The 18,859-nt window shown below is 39.9% G+C and overlaps 1 long non-coding RNA gene across 1 annotated transcript in view; it reads left to right on the forward strand.

Annotated features, from left to right (window-relative positions):
* Positions 1-288: 288 nt before the first annotated feature.
* LOC133228493 (uncharacterized) overlaps positions 289-18,859 on the forward strand; it is a 52,469-nt gene continuing 33,898 nt past the window's right edge. Inside the window, exon 1 of the long non-coding RNA XR_009730223.1 lies at positions 289-376. This is a non-coding gene — a long non-coding RNA (uncharacterized LOC133228493). The remainder of the gene's footprint in view (positions 377-18,859) is intronic.

The raw sequence follows: 18,859 nt of genomic DNA on the forward strand, positions 1-18,859 counted from the left end.
TAATAGATTTGAAATATTTCAAACATGTTTAAAGTTCACATGTTTTTAGGTTTTACACCAAGGCTCAAACTGGAGCAAGTGCTTTTTTTTTTTTTTTTTCTCCTGCTATTTCAATGAGAAGCTGCAAGACTTGCTTTCAGTTCCATAGTCACCATCGAACAGCAGTGCATGTGGACCATCTCCCTGGAGGGGGCTGACATGAGAACTGCAGCACAATCCAGAGGTTTGCCACATCCATCTGTTTGTTTGATTGTGACGTTTCTGCGTACTCCTCTGACATCACTAACTTCCAAGCCACCCTCAGAGACGTGGCTCTCAGCTTCTCCTTGGCAGCTGTGAAGACTGGACATCATACAGAAGCTTGCCAAAAAGCCACGTAAGTGCCTCTAGAACTGAAATTCTGAGCTCTTCTCCATTAACAGACAAACAGTACTGACACTTGAAACATGCCATTAATTAAATGCCCAGACAAGTAGAATATCATCTTGGTGCTGACTGAACAAAAGAATACATATTTAACTGAGTCCGTAAATATCTTACCTATAGGAAGAGAGAGAAAAACGTGGTCATTATGATTGATTTTCTGCTATTTCTTAGAAATATACTAACCCAGCAGTCATTTTATTTGTCATATCACAATGGAGTTAGTGATGTTTTAGTTTTGGTTTGTTAACACCAGGGGTGGCTTGCGTTTGGGATTTATGCACTACAGGATTTTGTCCATTTTGAGAGATTTTTTTTTTCTGTGACTTTCCCAAGCCCATTTTTAACATTTCGATGTTTCCATCCTATTGATCCCTCCCCCGCAGCTTGAATGTCCAGGGCAGGAAGTTGAGCAAGTTGGAGGCCTAAGCAATGTAGAAATCCATGGAAAGGTAGCTGGAAAGCTCAGTATCCCACAGCAAAGTATCTGATGGCAAGTACATTTGGTTATGACCAGTGTAGGAACAATGAAAGGCACAGTAATCAAAATCACACTGTTTCTTAAACATGCTTTATTATCCATTTTGTATTTAATTATGTTGAGCTTTGACCCATGCAGAATTCCATCAAAATGGGTTTCCTGATTACTTGCTCGTCGCTCTGAATTGATGAGCTGGGATCATCATAATGATAATTATTTGTAGTTTAAAAAGTGTTTCTGGGCACAATATTTTTCCAGACCCTCAACCTTGTGAGGTAGGCATTACTACCATGAACATCTCAACAGATATTTGAACAGCAGACCTCCAGAAGACTAAGGATGTCTAAGAGAACAGGGCAGGTGTGCTGTAGCCCAGAGCTGAAGAGCTTTAGCTGAGTGCAGAGAATCAGACGTGGGCTCCTTTGCCGATCTTGTATATAACTCCGTCTTCAGAGAGCCAACCTCTTGATGCCCGGGGCATCAGGCATCGATACATTTGGCTCAGGATGCTCGTGGCACATTGCTTCTTAAGATGCAGACTTCTCCCACCTGCCACCCCACATGTCCATGAATATTCATTTTCTCCAATATGAAAAAGCTCTGCTCTGCAGATGAGCTCTAGGTCTTTGCCACCATTACTCATGATGCCAGGGCTTCAGACATCTGACCTTCATGCCCTTCCTTCTACTCCTCTCTTTTTTCTCTTGTCTCCCCATGCTTCTCTGAGTCCTTCAGCTTTCCTTCCCATGCAATCTTGGGCAGGTTATTTCACTTTACTTGTGCTCTAGTTTCCCCATATGTAAAATGAGGGTGATGAAAATAGCATTGACTTCCTACAATAGTTATGAAATTTGAATGAATTAATACCTGGAAACAGGTATCTAGTACATATTAAACACTAAGTAAATGCTATTTGATACTGTTGTTTCACTTATATATATAAACATCCATATAGAGATGTTTCCTTCAGGTCAGTTACTGAGTTAACCAAAAAACACTCAAGGGGGTTGATCCTTTTAAAACTTCTAATGTGGGTTCTAGGGCTGCTGTATGGTTTGGGGTTTTTTCCCTTTGCTAAATTCCTTCTTCAGTTTTTGGATATTAACCGGGGCCTTGTTTGAGTTGCCAGGCATTCAGTTTCTGAATAAAGTTTCCTGAAATAATAGGAAAGCAAATTTATTCCTATGAGTACATTGCTTAAGCCCACAAGAGTTTCATTTACTTTGAAATGATATCCAAAGAATGTGTGGGAGCTGAAGAAAACTGAATAAAGAAGCCCCAAATGATTAAAAGTTTTAAAAGTTTTAGAAAGAAATGTGTGAATATACCCAAGGTTCTATGGCCTTGAGAAAAGGAAGTTAAGGAGAGATTTGACCACAGTCTTCAAATATTTCTGTACTTATTAAGGAAAGGATCCTAGCTGGCTTCTCTCTCAAGACTCAGATAAGAAACTAGTCAAGTTTGTTTGTTTTTTAATAATTTCTTATTGAGTTATAGTGAATTTACAGTATTGTGTTAGTTGCAGGTATACTATTGAGTTATATATATAATATATAATTGATTGAGTTGTATATATAATATATATATTATTGAGTTTTATATATAATATATATTGATTGAGTTGTATATATAACATATGGAGGCTAAATAACACACTTCTGAATAACCAATAAATCACAGAAGAAATCAAAAAAGAAATCAAATTATGCATTGAAACGAATGAAAATGAAAACACAACAACCCCAAACCTATGGGATTCAGTAAAAGCAGTGCTAAGGGGAAGGTTCATAGCAATACAAGTTTACCTCAAGAAACAAGAGAAAAGTCAAATAATTAGCCTAACTTTACACTTAGAGCAACTAGAAAAAGAAGAAATGAGGAAGCCCAGGGTTAGTAGAAGGAAAGAAATCATAAAAATTAGGGCAGAAACAAAGGAGACCATAGCAAAAACCAACAAAACTAAAAGCTGGTTCTTTGAGAAGATAAATAAAATAGACAAACCATTAGCCAGATTCATCAAGAAAAAAAGGGAGAAGAATAAAATCAACAAAATTAGAAATGAAAATGGAGAAATCACAGCAGACCACAGAGAAATACAAAGGATCATAAGAGACTCCTATGAGAAACTATATGCCAATAAAATGGACAACTTGGAAGAAATGGACAAATTTTTAGAAAAGTATAACCTTCGAAAACTGAACCAGGAAGAAATAGAAAATCTTAATAGACCCACCACAAGCACAGAAATTGAAACTGTAATCAGAAATCTTCAAACAAACAAAAGCCCAGGACCAGATGGTTTCACAGGTGAATTCTACCAAAAATTTAGAGAAAAGCTAACACCTATCCTACTCAAACTCTTCCAGAAAATTGCAGAGGAAAGTAAACTTCCAAAATCATTCTATGAGGCCACCATCACCCTAATACCAAAACCAAAGATGCCACAAAAAAGAAAACTACAAGCCAATATTACTGATGAACACAGATGTAAAAATTCTCAACAAAATTTTAGCAAACAAAATCCAACAACATATTTAAAAAATCACACATCATGACCAAGTGAGCTTTATCCCAGGGATACATGGGTTCTTTCATATTCACAAATCAATCAATGTGATACACCACATTAAAAGATTGAAAGACTAAAACCATATAATTATCTCAATAGATGAAGAGAAAGACTTTGACAAAATTCAACATCCATTTATGATTAAAAAAAAAAAAAAACCCTACAGAAAGCAGGCATAGAAGGAACATACCTCTACATAATAAAAGCATATATGATAAACTCACAACAAACATTATCCTCAATGGTGAAAAATTGAAAGCATTTCCCCTAAAGTCAGGAACAAGACAAGGGTGCCCACTCTTACCACTACTATTCAACATAGTTTTGGAACTTTTGGGTGCAGCAATCAGAGAAGAAAAAGAAATAAAAGGAATCCAGACTGGAAAAGAAGTAAAACTCTCACTGTTTGCAGATGACATGATCTTCTATATAGAAAACCCTAAAGACACCACCAGAAAATTACTGGAGCTAATCAATGAATATAGTAAAATTTCTGGATATAAAATTAACATACAGCAATCCCTTGCATTCCTATACACTAACAATGAGAAAACAGAAAGAGAAATTAAGGAAACAATTCTATTCTCCATTGCAATGAAAAGAATAAAATACTTAGGAATATATCTACCTGAAGAAACTAAAGACCTATATATAGAAAACTATAAAACACTGATGAAAGAAATCAAAGATGCCACAAATAGATGGAGATTTATACCATGTTCATGGATCAGAAGAATCAATATAGTGAAAATGAGTATACTACCCAAAGAAATCTATAGATTCAATGCAACCCCTATCAAGCTACCAATGGTATTTTTCAGAGAACTAGAACCAATAATTTCACAATTTGTATGGAAATACAAAAAACCTCGAATAGCCAAAGCAATCTTGAGAAAGAAGAATGGAACTGGAGGAATCAAGCTGCCTGACTTCAGACTATACTACAAAGCTACAGTCATCAAGACAGTATGATACTGGCACAAAGACAGAAATATAGATCAATGGAACAAAATAGAAAGCCAGAGATAAATCCATGCACCTATGGACACCTTATCTTTGACAAAGGAGGCAAAAATATACAATGGAGAAAAGACAATCTCTTTAACAAGTGGTGCTGGGAAAACTGGTCAACCACTTGTAAAAGAATGAAACTAGAACATTTTCTAACACCATACACAAAAATAAACTCAAAATGGGTTAAAGATCTAAATATAAGACCAGAAACTATAAAACTCCTAGAGGAAAACATAGGCAAAACACTCTCTGACATAAATCACAGCAGGATCCTCTATGACCCACCTCCCAGGGTAATGGAAATAAAAGCAAAAATAAACAAATGGGACCTAATTAAAATTAAAAGCGTCTGCACAACAAAGGAAACTATAAGCAAGGTGAAAAGACAGCCTTCAGAATGGGAGAAAATAACAGCAAAGCAACTGACAAAGAATTAATCTCAAAAATATACAAGCAGCTCCTGCAGCTCAATTCCAGAAAAATAAATGACCCAGTCAAATAATAGGCCAAAGAACTTAAACAGATATTTCTCCAAAGAATACATACAGATGGCTAACAAACACACAAAAAGATGCTCAACATCATTCATTATCAGAGAAATGCAAATCAAAACCACAGTGAGATACTACCTCACACCAGTCAGAATGGCTGCTATTAAAAAGTGTACAAACAATAAGTGCTGGAGAGGGTGTGGAGAAAAAGGAACCCTCTTACACTGTTGGTGGGAATGCAAACTAGTATAGCCACTATGGAGAACAGTGTGGAGATTCCTTAAAAAACTGGAAACAGAACTGCCATACGACCCAGCAATCCCACTGCTGGGCATACACACTGAGGAAACCATAAAGAGACACGTGTACCCCAATGTTCATCACAGCATTGCTTACAATAGCTAGGACATGGAAGGATGTCCATTGGCAGACAAATGGATAAGAAAGCTCCGGTACCTATACACAATGGAATATTACTCAACTATTAAAAAGAATGCATTTGAATCAGTTCTCATGAGGTGGATGGAACTGGAGCCTATTATACAGAGTGAAGTAAGTCAGAAAGAAAAACATCAATACAGTATATTAACACATACGTGAACTGTGAACTTCCAGATTTTCAAGCTGGTTTTAGAAAAGGCAGAAGAACCAGAGATCAAATTGCTAACATTCACTGGATCATCGAAAAAGCAAGAGAGTTCCAGAAAAACATCTATTTCTGCTTTATTGACTATGCCAAAGCCTTTGACTGTGTGGATCACAATAAACTGTGGAAAATTCTTCAAGAGATGGGAATACCAGACCACCTGACCTGCCTCTTGAGAAACCTATATGCAGGTCAGGAAGCAACAGTTAGAACTGGACATGGAACAACAGACTTGTTCCAAGTAGGAAAAGGAGTACATCAAGGCTGTATATTGTAACCCTGCTATTTAATTTACATGCAGAGTACCTCATGAGAAACGCTGGGCTGGAAGAAACACAAGCTGGAGTCAAGATTGCTGGGAGAAATATCAATAACCTCAGATATGCAGATGACACCACCCTTATGGCAGAAAGTGAAGAAGAACTAAAAGCCTCTTGATAAAAGTGAAAGAGGAGAGTGAAAAAGTTGGCTTAAAGCTCAGCATTCAGAAAACTAGGATCGTGGCATTCAGTCCCATCACTTTATGGCAAATAGATAGGGAAACAGTGGAAACAGTGGCTGACTTTATTTTTGGGGGCTCCAAAATCACTGCAGCTGGTGATTGCAGCCAGGAAATTAAAAGACGCTTACTCCTTGGAAGGAAAGTTATGACCAACCTAGGTAACATATTAAAAAGCAGAGACATTACTTTGTCAACAAAGGTCCATCTAGTCAAAGCTATGGTTTTTCCAGTAGTCGTGTATGGATGTGAGAGTTGGACTATAAAGAAAGCTGAGCACAGAAGAATTGATGCTTTTGAATTGTGGTGTTGGAGAAGACTCTTGAGAGTCCCTTGGACTGCAAGCAGATCCAACCAGTCCATCCTAAAGGACATCACACCTGGGTGTTCATTGGAAGGACTGATGTTGAAGCTGAAACTCCAATATTTTGGCCACCTGATGCGAAGAGCTGACTCATTTGAAGAGACCCTGATGCTGGGAAAGATTGAGGAGAGTAGGACAAGGGGACGACAGAGGATGAGATGGTTGGATGGCATCACCAACACAATGGACATGAGTTTGGGTGGACTCTGGGAGTTGGTGATGGACAGGGAGGCCTGGTGTGCTGTGGTTCATGGGGTCGCAAAGAGTCAGACATGACTGAGTGACTGAACTGAACTGAACTGAACTGAACACATATATATGGGATTTAGAAAGATAGTAACAACAACCCTATATGTGAGACAGCAAAAGAGACATAGATGTCAAGAACATACTTTTGGACTCGATGGGAGAAGGCGAGGGTGGGATGATTTGGGACAATAGCATTGAAACATGTATATTACCATATGTGAAACAGATTGCCAGTCCAGGTTCGATGCATGAGACAGGGTGCTCAGGGCTGGTGCACTGGGATGACCCTGAGGGATGGAATGGGGAGGGAGGCGGGAGGGGGTTCAGGATGGGGGACACACGCACACCCATGGCTGATTCATGTCAATGTATGGCAAAACCACTACAATATTGTAAAGTAATTAGCTTCCAATTAAAATAAATTAATTAATTAAAAAAAAAAAAAGAATTCATGCTTCCACTGCAGAGTGCATGGGTTCAATCCCTGATCTGGGAACTAAGATCCTACATGCTGCATGATGTGGCCAAAAATAATTAAAATAAAATTATATAATTATTATTATGTATTCAGTGTGTGTGTGTATATATATATATATGTATATATATATGTATATATATGTATATATATATATTAGTTAGTGTTAGTTACTCAGTCGTGTCCACCTCTTTGCGACCCCGTGGACTGTAGCCCACTAGGCTCCTTCATACATGGAATTCTCCAAGCAAGAACACTGCAGTTAGGTAGCCATGCCTTCCTCCAAGGTATCTTCACAACTCAGGGATAGAACCCAGGCTCCCTGCCATTGCAGGTGGATTCTGTACCATCTGAGCCATCAGAGAAGCCATACACACAAACAGAAACACACACACACACACACATGTATGTATATTTCTTTTTCAGATCCTTTTCCATTAGAGGTTTTCAATGTTTTTTCTTGAAGTCATTCTCTGTGGTGGGGTTCTGTAATGAAGAGTCATGACTACATTAGATCCTCAGATCATTTATCCAGCTCTAATTTTATTTCCTTGTTGAATCTGGAATGGGTCAACAGGGCTGCCTTCCTTTTGAAGACTTGGAGAAGAATCTATTTCCTTGCCTCTCATCTCCTAAAGGCTGTCTGCATCTCCAACTCATGGACTCATCTCTACCTCCGATACCAACAGTGTAGTCTCTTCCAGTCTATCTCTGCTTCATCATCACACTGCCTCATATGCTTCCTCTGACCCTCCTACCTCCTTCTTATAGGACCTCTCGCTCTTTTAGAACTATATTGGAAACACCAAGATAATCCAGGAAAATTTCCCTAACTCAAGGTCTTTAACTTAATCACATCTTCAAAACCCCTTTTATTTAAGGTAACATAGTCACAGGTTCCAGATATTAGGATGCAGACACCTTTGGGGCTTACATTATTCTTCCTTCCATACCACCAACGGGTTCACACTACACAGATGCCAGAATCACAGTGGCTGTCCATTCTCCCACTTCCTGGACACCTGAAGAGCTGCCTCCCATCTCTGCCCTTACCCTAAGAACTCTCTCAGATATTTATTGGAACCTCTAGGGATACATTTCATATTCTCGCCTCCAGGACTTCGTGGATGGGGAGTGCAGAGGGTGCCTCTCTAAGAACAGTGTGTCTGTGTCTTCTTGGAAAACACTGATTTCCTACTACTCTCATGAACTGGCTTAGAAAGGAAGTCACCTGAAGTGTTTTCCTCAAGTTGCAGTCCTAGAGACAACGAACAGCAGATTCATCTAGCAAGATATGTGATAAATTGTACTATCTTGGCTGAACATTCAACCTACAGAATGAGACAATGTGTGTGTACAATTTGCTTTAAAACTCTGCTTAGGAATATGCTTTTTCCCAAGGTAGTGTTTTCGTAAGTTTTGAGATTCTTTGGCTTAACAAACAATATTAGCATTGTACAGAAAAGCAAAACATCTCCTTTCTTTTGTCTCCTGGAAACAATGTTTCACCTTCCTTAGCATTTTTTTTTTTTTTTAGGTATTTCCATTTCCCTAGAGCATCCCTAAAGCTTCAGTCAACAAAAAACTCTAAATCTGGTCATCACTACCATTATCAGTTTATGCCAGATTCTCCCAAACAATTATTTGTGTGTCTGTGTCCAACTCTTTGTGACCCCATGGACTGCCAGGCTTCTTCCAGGCAAGGATACTGAAGTGAGTCATCATTTCCTCCTCCAGGGCATCTTCCCAATCCAGGGATCAAACCCTCCTCTCTTGCACCTCCTGCATTGGCAGGTGGATTCTTTACCACTAGCGCCATCTGGGAAACAATATTTGGCTTAAATATTTGCTTCCTCAAAGCACTCTTGTGTATGTGTTTATTCTTTAAGTAAGTCAAAGAAAAATATTTCTAAAATGTATAACTCTAAGGCAACTTGAAATGTTATAAAACCAAGGCAGGCAATCACTGGGTATGTAATCTATTTAAGAATAAGGATACAGTTGTCTAAAGATACATTAAAAAGTCAACAAAAGGTTGTGAACTTGACTAATCACTGCTCAACACTGATTATATTCAGCTGTGGGCATGTTAGAAAAGGCCAAAATATGCAGTCTGTGAACTGACTCCTATTTAGCTGATTACTCATCTGCATCACAGCAAAGGAAACTTGGGAATTGTGGTCCTACCACTCAAAACCCTTGAAGACCAACAGTCTTTGGGGAGTGGGCCAAAGATTTGAATGCTTTTTGCTAGTATAATCCTGCTTAAGGCTCATTCCAGGAAACATACCCAGGGCACCATTGATTCAATATTTTGGGTCATTTAAATTGTGCAGCTGGGTCATCACACACTTAATCCTGGGGAAAGGTGAAGCAAACAGTTATTAATACAGCTCAAGATGTCAGTGGCCCATGGCCAATATTTGACATGGCCGTGATTTGATCCCCATGTTAAACACACAAACCGAGAAACTGCTTAAGCCTCTTCTATTTGTTCTGCTTTTCTAGAAATCAAGCTTTTGTGTTAGTGGTAGGCAGATTTTGAGGTGGCCCCACATTTTCTGTTTTTGAGTGACTCTCCGCTCACACAGTGCCTTTAAGGGAACCCCACTCCAAACTGCCAGACTAACATGTTGGACAATTTTGCCATGTTTTCAAAGAGCTCCCAAAAGAAAATTATGCTTGTCAGTGTATAAACTCTGCCATGGGGAGAGGCTTTGTGAATTGAAAGCCTTGCCTTCAGAATTTTCAAAATGATGGCAAATTTAGCCAAATTGGGCAAAAGTGAATCAGGTTTCACAAATTTTGGAATGTTTATTTAAATCTTTAAAACACATGTTGCCACAGCTGTGTTTAGCATAAAATTATGATGAAAATAATCTTAATGAAAATGACGGCATATTTATATAATGCCTTCCATCCAACCAGAGCCAAACCCACGACACAGCTGATCTCATTAGGCCTGACTAAATCCCCTTTGAGCTACAACGTAAATATTAGTTCCAATTTGCAGATGAAGAAATTGGGACATGGGCAAGATTATTTACAGCTAAGTAGATTAAGTTATAACTAGCCTGACTCTCCATCTGTGGAGTAAGTTGCCATTAAATCAGACTCTGAAGAGGGGGAGGGAGGAAAAGTCCTCTCTCCAAGGTCCCCACGTGGGTTGCCTTGTCCTAGCCATGGGGGCAGAGCACCATGCCAGAGATGTTATGCTGTACTCTAGAAATTCACTGTATAGATCTACAGGCAGATATTATCTTCTCAAAACATAGCAGCAAGGGTGAGAGTTGAGGTGACAGGAAGTTTTCCATCTTGGGTTTCATTGATAGGAAACAAGAGACAAGAAGAGGCTAATTCCAAGCCCCAAACAGCAAGGACCAAGAGTCAGCACCCAGCCTGCTCTTCCTGGCATCGTTAGTCAGTCTTCCATCTGTTTGGAATGTTGGGGAATGGTAAAAACGTTTTACAAAAGGTCCATTGTTAGCTCAAACACTTCAATTTGGTCTATGGAATATTGTCCTTGCCTCAATCTAGATTCTCTCTAAGTGATAAAGCTAACCCAAGCAAGCAAGCATATTGCAGGTTAGTTCCCATGGGTTTCTGCCAGCAGATGGGTAAAGTTCTGCCCATCAACTCCTAGAAGGCAGCTGTGAGATGTTACCTTATAACATAGGACTCAAACCCCCAACCTAAGAAGCACCTGAACACTAGAGATGTATCAATTACCAGTTTTGACTCTCCTTTTAACACCATATTTTGAATTATAACTTTAAAGTAGAAAATAAAGCTCTGCTTCATCTCTGCCAATCAGTACTGATGTTAGGTATGTGTTTTCCTAACTCAATAAAAAGTTGCCTTTCTTCTACTCAGAAAAAAATTCCATGAAGCCATTTTTGCCAAAACCTGAATAAAATCTGCCCAAGAAAACACACTCTCTAGAAGCAGAGAAAAACAACTCTTTTGAATGTCGTATCAGTTCACTTCAGTCACTCAGTTGTGTCTGACTCTTTGTGACCCCATGAATTACAGCACACTAGGCCTCCCTGTCCATCACCAACTCCCGGAGTTCACTCAGACTCACGTCCATCGAGTCAGTGATGCCATCCAGCCATCTCATCCTCTGTCATCCCCTTCTCCTCCTGCCCCCAATCCCTCCCAGCATCAGAGTCTTTTCCAATGAGTCAACACTTCGCATGAGGTGGCCAAAGTACTGGAGTTTCAGCTTTAGCATCATTCCTTCCAAAGAAATCCCAGGGCTAATCTCCTTCAGAATGGACTGCTTGGTTCTCCTTGAAGTCCAAGGGACTCTCAAGAGTCTTCTCCAACACCACAGTTCTAAAGCATGAATTCTTCAGCGCTCAGCTTTCTTCACAGTCCAACCCTCACACCCATACATGACCACTGGAAAAACCATAGCCTTGACTAGACGGACCTTTGTTGGCAAAGTAATGTCTCATTTTTCAATATGCTGTCTAGGTTGGTCATAACTTTCCTTCCAAGGAGTAAGCGTCTTTTAATTTCATGGCTGCAGTCACCATCTGCAGTGGTTTGGGAGCCCCCAAAAATAAAGTCTGACACTGTTTCCACTGTTTCTCCATCTCTTTCCCATGAAGTGATGGGACCAGATGCCATGATCTTCGTTTTCTGAATGTTGAGCTTTAAGCCAACTTTTTCACTCTCCTCTTTCACTTTCATCAAGAGGCTTTTTAGTTCCTCTTCACTTTCTGCCATAAGGGTGGTATCATCTGCATATCTGAGGTTATTGATATTTCTCCCAGCAATCTTGATTCCAGCTTGTGCTTCTTCCAGCCCAGCGTTTCTCATGATGTACTCTGCATATAAGTTAAATAAGCAGGGTGACAATATACAGCCTTGACATCCTTCTTTTCCTATTTGGAACCAATGTGTTGTTCCATGTCCAGTTCTAACTGTTGCTTCCGGACCTGCATATAGGTTTCTCAAGAGGCAGGTCAGGTGGTCTGGTATTCCCATCTCTTTCAGAATTTTCCACAGTTTATTGTGATCCATACAGTCAAAGGCTTTGGGATAGTCAATAAAGCAGAAATAGATGTTTTTCTGGAACTCTCTTGCTTTTTCCATGATGCAGCAGATGTTGGCAATTTGATCTCTGGTTCCTCTGCCTCTTCTAAAACCAGCTTGAACATCTGGAAGTTCACGGTTCATGTATTGCTGAGTCCTGGCTTGCAGAATTTTGAGCATTACTTTACTAGCGTGTGAGATGAGTGCAATTGTGCAGTAGTTTGAGCATTCTTTGGCATTGCCTTTCTTTGGGATTGGAATGAAAATGGACCTTTTCCAGTCCTATGGCCGCTGCTGAGTTTTCCAAATTTGCTGGCATATTGAGTGCAGGACTTTCGCAGCATCATCTTTCAGGATTTGAAATAACTCAACTGGAATTCCATCACCATAGACTTTATCTAAATTTGAACTCTCAGAGTGCCACACTATATTCAACTTTAGTAAAAATACACATACTCATACATGGAGGGAAGCTTTTATTTCCATACTCCTTTTTGCCATGAGAGTGATGGAAATAGTATGTATTTAATACTCTATTTATTTTATATTTTAATAGTTAATAATAATCAAGGCTTTTCCTACATATGGACCCAGCCTCTGACAGGCCTGGGTTATTGATTCACTTAGCACATGACTAGGGAAAGTCATTCAAGCTTTCTAAACCTCAGTTTTCTCATATGTAAAATGGATATAAAATGGTTGTGAAAATTAAACTTTGACACAGAGCTTGCCCAAAGTAGGCCCTGGATGAGTGAAAAATTCCTCATACTATCTTTCCAGTCAACCATTCCTCTCCTAAACCTATAAAGATTTCCAAAATCAGTGTGCATTTAATAGACAGTGTGTGTATGTGTGTGTGTGTGTGTGTGTGTGTGTGTGTGTGGACTAGATATACTAGAATATCAATAGCAGTTATCCCTGGAAAGTAGAATAATAAACAATTTTTATTTTCTCCTCTGTACTTTTCTAATTTGCAAAATTCGCCATCATGTAAAATGAAGATATACATTTTTAAAGGCTAATTTTTAGAAAAATCACTTTGAAGACCTACTTTGAGAAAAACAAGATTGAGTTGTAAATATTTAGAGCTAACAAAAAATAATATTAGAAAAGGTTAACTGCAAGTTTTCTTATATATGAAAGAAAATTGAGGCCCAGAGAGACCATTTCAACCAAAGACTCTAAGTTGATTTGAGGCTGTAACCCACTTTCTCATGTAACTGGTACCCCAGAGCTCTCCAGCCTGTGAGCACAGATGAGGTAGCAATTTGACCCTAAGTCAATACCCCCGTCTGTTCAATGCCTGCCCTGCTCAGTGATTCCACTGATCTGCATAGATCTGTACAGGTCAAGTTAACTGGTCTCTATAAAGATATACTGGTCACATACCAGTAGATACTGGTCACATACCAGGATGTGAGAGTTGGACCATAAAGAAGGCTGAGCACCAAAGAATTTGGTGCTTTTGAATTGTGGCACTGGAGAAGACTGTTGAGAGTCCCTTGGACTGCAAGGAGATCTAACCAGTCCATCCTAAAGGAAATCAACCCTGAATGTTCACTGGAAAGACTGATATCAAAGCTGAAGCTCCAGTACTTTGGCCACCTGATGTGAAGAGCTGACTCATTGGGAAAGACCCTGATGCTGGAAAAGATTAAGGGCAGGAGGAGAAGGGGGTGACAGAGGATGAGATGGTTGGATGTCCATCACCCACTCAATGGACATGAGTTTGAGCAAATTCTGGGAGATAGTTAAAGACAGGGAAGGCTGGCATGCTGCTGTCCATGGGGTCACAAAGAGTCAGATACCAGTTAGTAACTGAACAACAACAATAATAAATAGTGGTCATTAAATTATTTGATACATGTACATCTTATATTGAAGGCCTTACCACTTCTACCTTTGTCAGGGTCCCATAATGGGAGGATGAGAAGCAGGGCCCTCAGGGGAGATGAATAAGGCACTTATCTAGACACCAAATTTAAGGGAGTGTCAAAAAGCTCAGTAGTCAAGACAAATTTTGATTTTTAAAAATCAAAATCAACAGGAAAATCCTTAATGAAAAAATATCAAAATTTTAAGCACAGATAGTGCGGTATAACAGAAAATACATATTGGTCTTTGATTCCTGGCAAAGAACTCCTAAAGCCCTTGGAATTTCCTAAGTGACAAGAGCATATTTTGTTATTCATAACATGCCTTTTCAATCACACCTGAGTTTATCCTAAGGAAGTGACTCTGGTAGTCAGCAGGAACAAGTGTGGGTACCTTGGGCACCCCACTTGCAGCTGGCATCTCAAGTGGGAAAGTCTTTTTGGTCTGGAGCTTATAACCCATGGTCTGCTTAACTGTCAGAATTGAATTAAATTGAATTGTTGGACACCCAATTGGTGATGGAGAGCTGGAGAGCTGGTGTGGAAAAAATGACAAGTACACAGTGTTGGGGGAAAACACACACGTTTAGTGTCATGAGTGATGTAAGAAAACACTGCAAAGATAGGATCAGCTGCACTACTGAGCCAGAACATAATGGAGACAGAGGCAAGAGGAAGGGTAGTCATACTGCTCCCATCCTCATGGAAAACTTTGGTATTTTGTTTATCATGGATTGCTGGCATTAATTTTTTAAATGCTGCACTAAAACATTTATCCAGATGACCAAAGTTCTTGGCTAATTAAATGAATAAATAGAATAAATGAATAAATAAAATATGGTTAGAGTAACCAAGAAGTCTATAACTGAAGCCAAGATTGGACTCTGGATTTCTTATCTGAATGAGTCATCATGGAAAATGAACTGCTCCACAGTCAAGTAATTGCCCTCTTCCAAGATCCCAGGAAAACGAGGCTTTTCTCATTTGTAGAGTGTCCCAGCTTCTCAAAATCCACGTCCAAGAAAACAAATCCAAAACAGCCAATAGATTTAACAAATGGCACCACTAAAATGCAAAAGACTTGAGTCCTGATGAGGTTTTCACTGAATGTGGTGAGAGGTCTGCCTGGGACATATAACAGAGTGGGTGCTGCATCCTGGAGCTCCCAACAAGGTGACCAGGAAGCAATCACCTGGGGGCATCAAGACTAGAAAGGAAGTCTAGAGTAGGGTCCAGGGAAATGGACCAGGTAGTAGGTCCTGCAGTAAGAGGCAGACAGCAACTCATGGCCACTCAGGTGATGGCAGCCCTGGTTAATCCCTTATGTTGGAGAAGACTCTTGAGAGTCCCTTGGACTGTAAGATCAAACCAGTCAATATCAGTCCTGGATATTCATTGCAAGGACTGATGCTGAAGCTGAAACTCCAATACTTTGGCCACCTGATGTGAAGAACTGACTCATTGCTAAAGACCCTGATGCTGGGAAAGATTGAAGGCAGGAGGAGTAGAGGATGACAGAGGATGAGATGGTTGGATGACTTGATGGACATGAGTTTGAGAAAGCTGCAGGAGTTGGTGATAGACATGGAGACCTGGTGTGCTGCAGTCCATGGGGTCGCAAAGAGTCACACACAACTGAGTAACTGAACTGAACTGAGAGCCTGAAAGCAATCAGCTTAGAAAAAAGCAATTAAGATCCCATCATATGCATGGTTTTTGCATCAACCTTTGGCGAAAATATATTAAAAGGCATTTTCTTCACTGTGCTTCACATAATATCTACGTGGCTCTTGATTTCTGGAACTCTTCACATAACCTTCAAATCTCTTGGCAGCAACACTGGAATACCACAGCTTTTGCTAACACCCAAAGCACCAGGCTTCTATGTGCTGGAAATTCCAGTTTGCTGTGTGAAACCACTGTCTCCAGGCAGTTTGGAGCAATGACTGACAGGACTGACAGCAATAATTCTAGAAGCCAAAAGTTGAGGTTCTACAAAGAGGATCACATTTTCTACTCAAGGCCAGTTGTTCTCCCAAGCTCTGAAATTTAGATTTTGAATTTTGCCACTTGAAAGATTTTTTTCCACACCCCTCTCACCACTTTAAAACAGTTCACTCAGTCTTTACAGCCATTTTGAACACTTATGGAGCATTGGAAGTAATAAAATTCACTGAATTTTATGAGACGTGGTGATGTTGTTTGTTGAATTCTTTTTTTTTCTAAACTGTCTTGATATTTTTTTTCTCCTATGTTTTGTGGTACCTCAGGATGGCACAGAACTTTTAAAATACTTGATCTTACCTCTTGTTCATTTGTGGTATTGTTGCTCTTTGGTAGTTTGATTTGATTTTGCTTTAGGCTGGGTTTGGTTGAGAGGGAATTGCTATAACAGGAGTTTTCCACTCAGCTCAAAAGTTTGAGCTGTGAAAGCTTGTGTTTCCGTCTCTATACTAAAAGCAAGGAGAAAATGAGGTCCACATAGGTTGAGGATCTAACCAGTGTCACCCAATGATTTCAGGCTGACCCATGGATGGGACTACTCTCTTTAAACCACACAAACAAAGTCTGGTCCACAAGGCTTCTGCAGAAAGAGACAGAGTTGTAGCAGGTATTAAAACCTCTTTCCCCTAAAACACAGTGACATTCCCAGGGGCCTATATGGAACATGAAACAGGGGCAAGAGGCATGGATCTCAGCCTATCACTGTCCCGAGAGTTGGCAGCTGGCGAGGGCTAGTCCTCTTCTGTCGTGAGGCTCAGCTACTCCAGGTGTCTTCTGAGACTCTCCTCCCAAAAGTCTGCTCCATGGATCAAGAGACCCAGAGACTTCAGCATCCTCTAAAGGCTTTTGGTGTCCTTCTCAACCAGTATCCTTGGCTCCATGGCATGGCTCACAATCACAGAACCTCATGCCCATCCCCTACCCAGCTCCTAGGAAGACATTCCTCTCCCTGCCTCTGGATGGGCCACTTCCTTCAGCTCTCAGCCCTGGGCTTCATCTCCTATGAGGGCTGAGATAAACTGTCTTCTTCTCCATTAAGAGACAAAACAATGCAAAAGTTATCTGCTTGTTTCCTGGAAGCTGTATAAAGTAAAGCCAGCAGTATTGGTCTAGTTGTAAAAATAAAAAATAAACCAGCCTTTTATTTCTTATAAATCAGTGTTTTCTATGTCTTGGGGCACTTATAAGGAGAAGGGCACTCCATAGGGCATCTCTGTCTACATTGGCATCCCCAGAAAACTTCAAGCCTCCCCTCCCCTCCACCTACCTCTTAGCTTAAACTCCATCTGTAAAACTCTTCACTAAGTACCTAGAACCCTGGGCTTTAGTGACCTCTGCTTGGTATTATAAAAATCCCTTAGGGCAGGAGCATATACCATCCTGATCCACTCTTAAGAAATAAGGGGCAAGGGAGTAACAGTGGAAGGATAAACACAGATTAACATTGATTTAAGTTATCCTGTCATATCTGGATAATGCTTATGGGGAGAACAGATTTTATGGGTTAAAGGGAAAAATATTTTAAAGCATCATTCCAGAGCTTTAAATTGCTTTATGCTAAATAATATTTTAAAGTTATCATATCCAAGACCATAAATAACACTTCAGAAAAGTTTGATAATGACCTTTTTTTCCTACTTATATTAAACATAATGCCAATTTCTTTCTTAATGTTCTTGTTTTATGAAATAAAAGACTTCTCTAGTTCTGCTTCCTTACCTCCTGCATTAGTTTCCCTATGACTTTTGTAACAAATTATCATAAAGTTCGTGGCTTAAAAAGCACAAATTTCCTGACTTACAGCTCTGGGGGTCAGAATTCATAAAATCAAGGTGTCAGCAGGGCTATGTTCTTTCTGGAAGCTCTCAGAGAGAAACTGTCTCCTTGCTTGTTCATCTATGGAAGCTGCCAGTATTTCTTGGCTCTTGGCCCCTTCCTTACATCATTCCTCTTGTCATCGCTGCTTCCATCTTCACATCTTTTCCTCTGACTCTCTCTGTCTCTGTGTTTCACTTATAAGGACCCTTGTGAATTCACGGGTTCATCTGGATAATCCGGAATAATCTCCCCATCTCAAGATCTTTAGATTGATCACATCTGCAAAGGCCCTTTTCCATGTAAGGTAACATAGAGACTCTGGGGATGAGAACATCTTTGGGGTTGCATTATTCAGCCGACCACTCTCCTGAGCCACTTTGACCATATTTTGATATCCCTAACCTTGCACTCACTCCTTCCCTGCCACCCTGGCCTCTGGCTCTCCTGGTGTCATGTCAGACACCAGAGCATCCCTGATGTTTCCTCTGCCAGGCGTCCCTTCCCTAGTGAGCTGCCTGAACCACTCCTTCTGCTCCTCCAAGCCTCTACTCAAACATCACCTTCTCAACAGCCCCTCTTTAATCCACCTTATTTGTAAATTTATCTTCCTCTCCCTTCTCCAGATACTTGCTATCCCTTGGCTTAATTAATTTTACTCCACAGTAATCACAATCTAACCCACTGTGTATTTTATTCATTAACTTTTTTTCTGATTTAAAAAAAATTTTTTCCTTTTAATGGGAAAATAATTACAATATTGGGATGGCTTCCCCTAGTTATCTCTTTTACCACTTTCAAATGTGGGCTCCGTGAGGGCAAGGATTCTTTCTTTTTCTGCTGAATCTTTTGGACTTAGAAAAGTACCTGGCACATAATAGGCCTTCAAAAATATTAGTTAAATAAATTGGC

The sequence above is a fragment of the Bos javanicus genome, chromosome 17 (assembly GCF_032452875.1).
Source record: "Bos javanicus breed banteng chromosome 17, ARS-OSU_banteng_1.0, whole genome shotgun sequence".
Taxonomy (NCBI): Eukaryota; Metazoa; Chordata; class Mammalia; order Artiodactyla; family Bovidae; genus Bos; species Bos javanicus.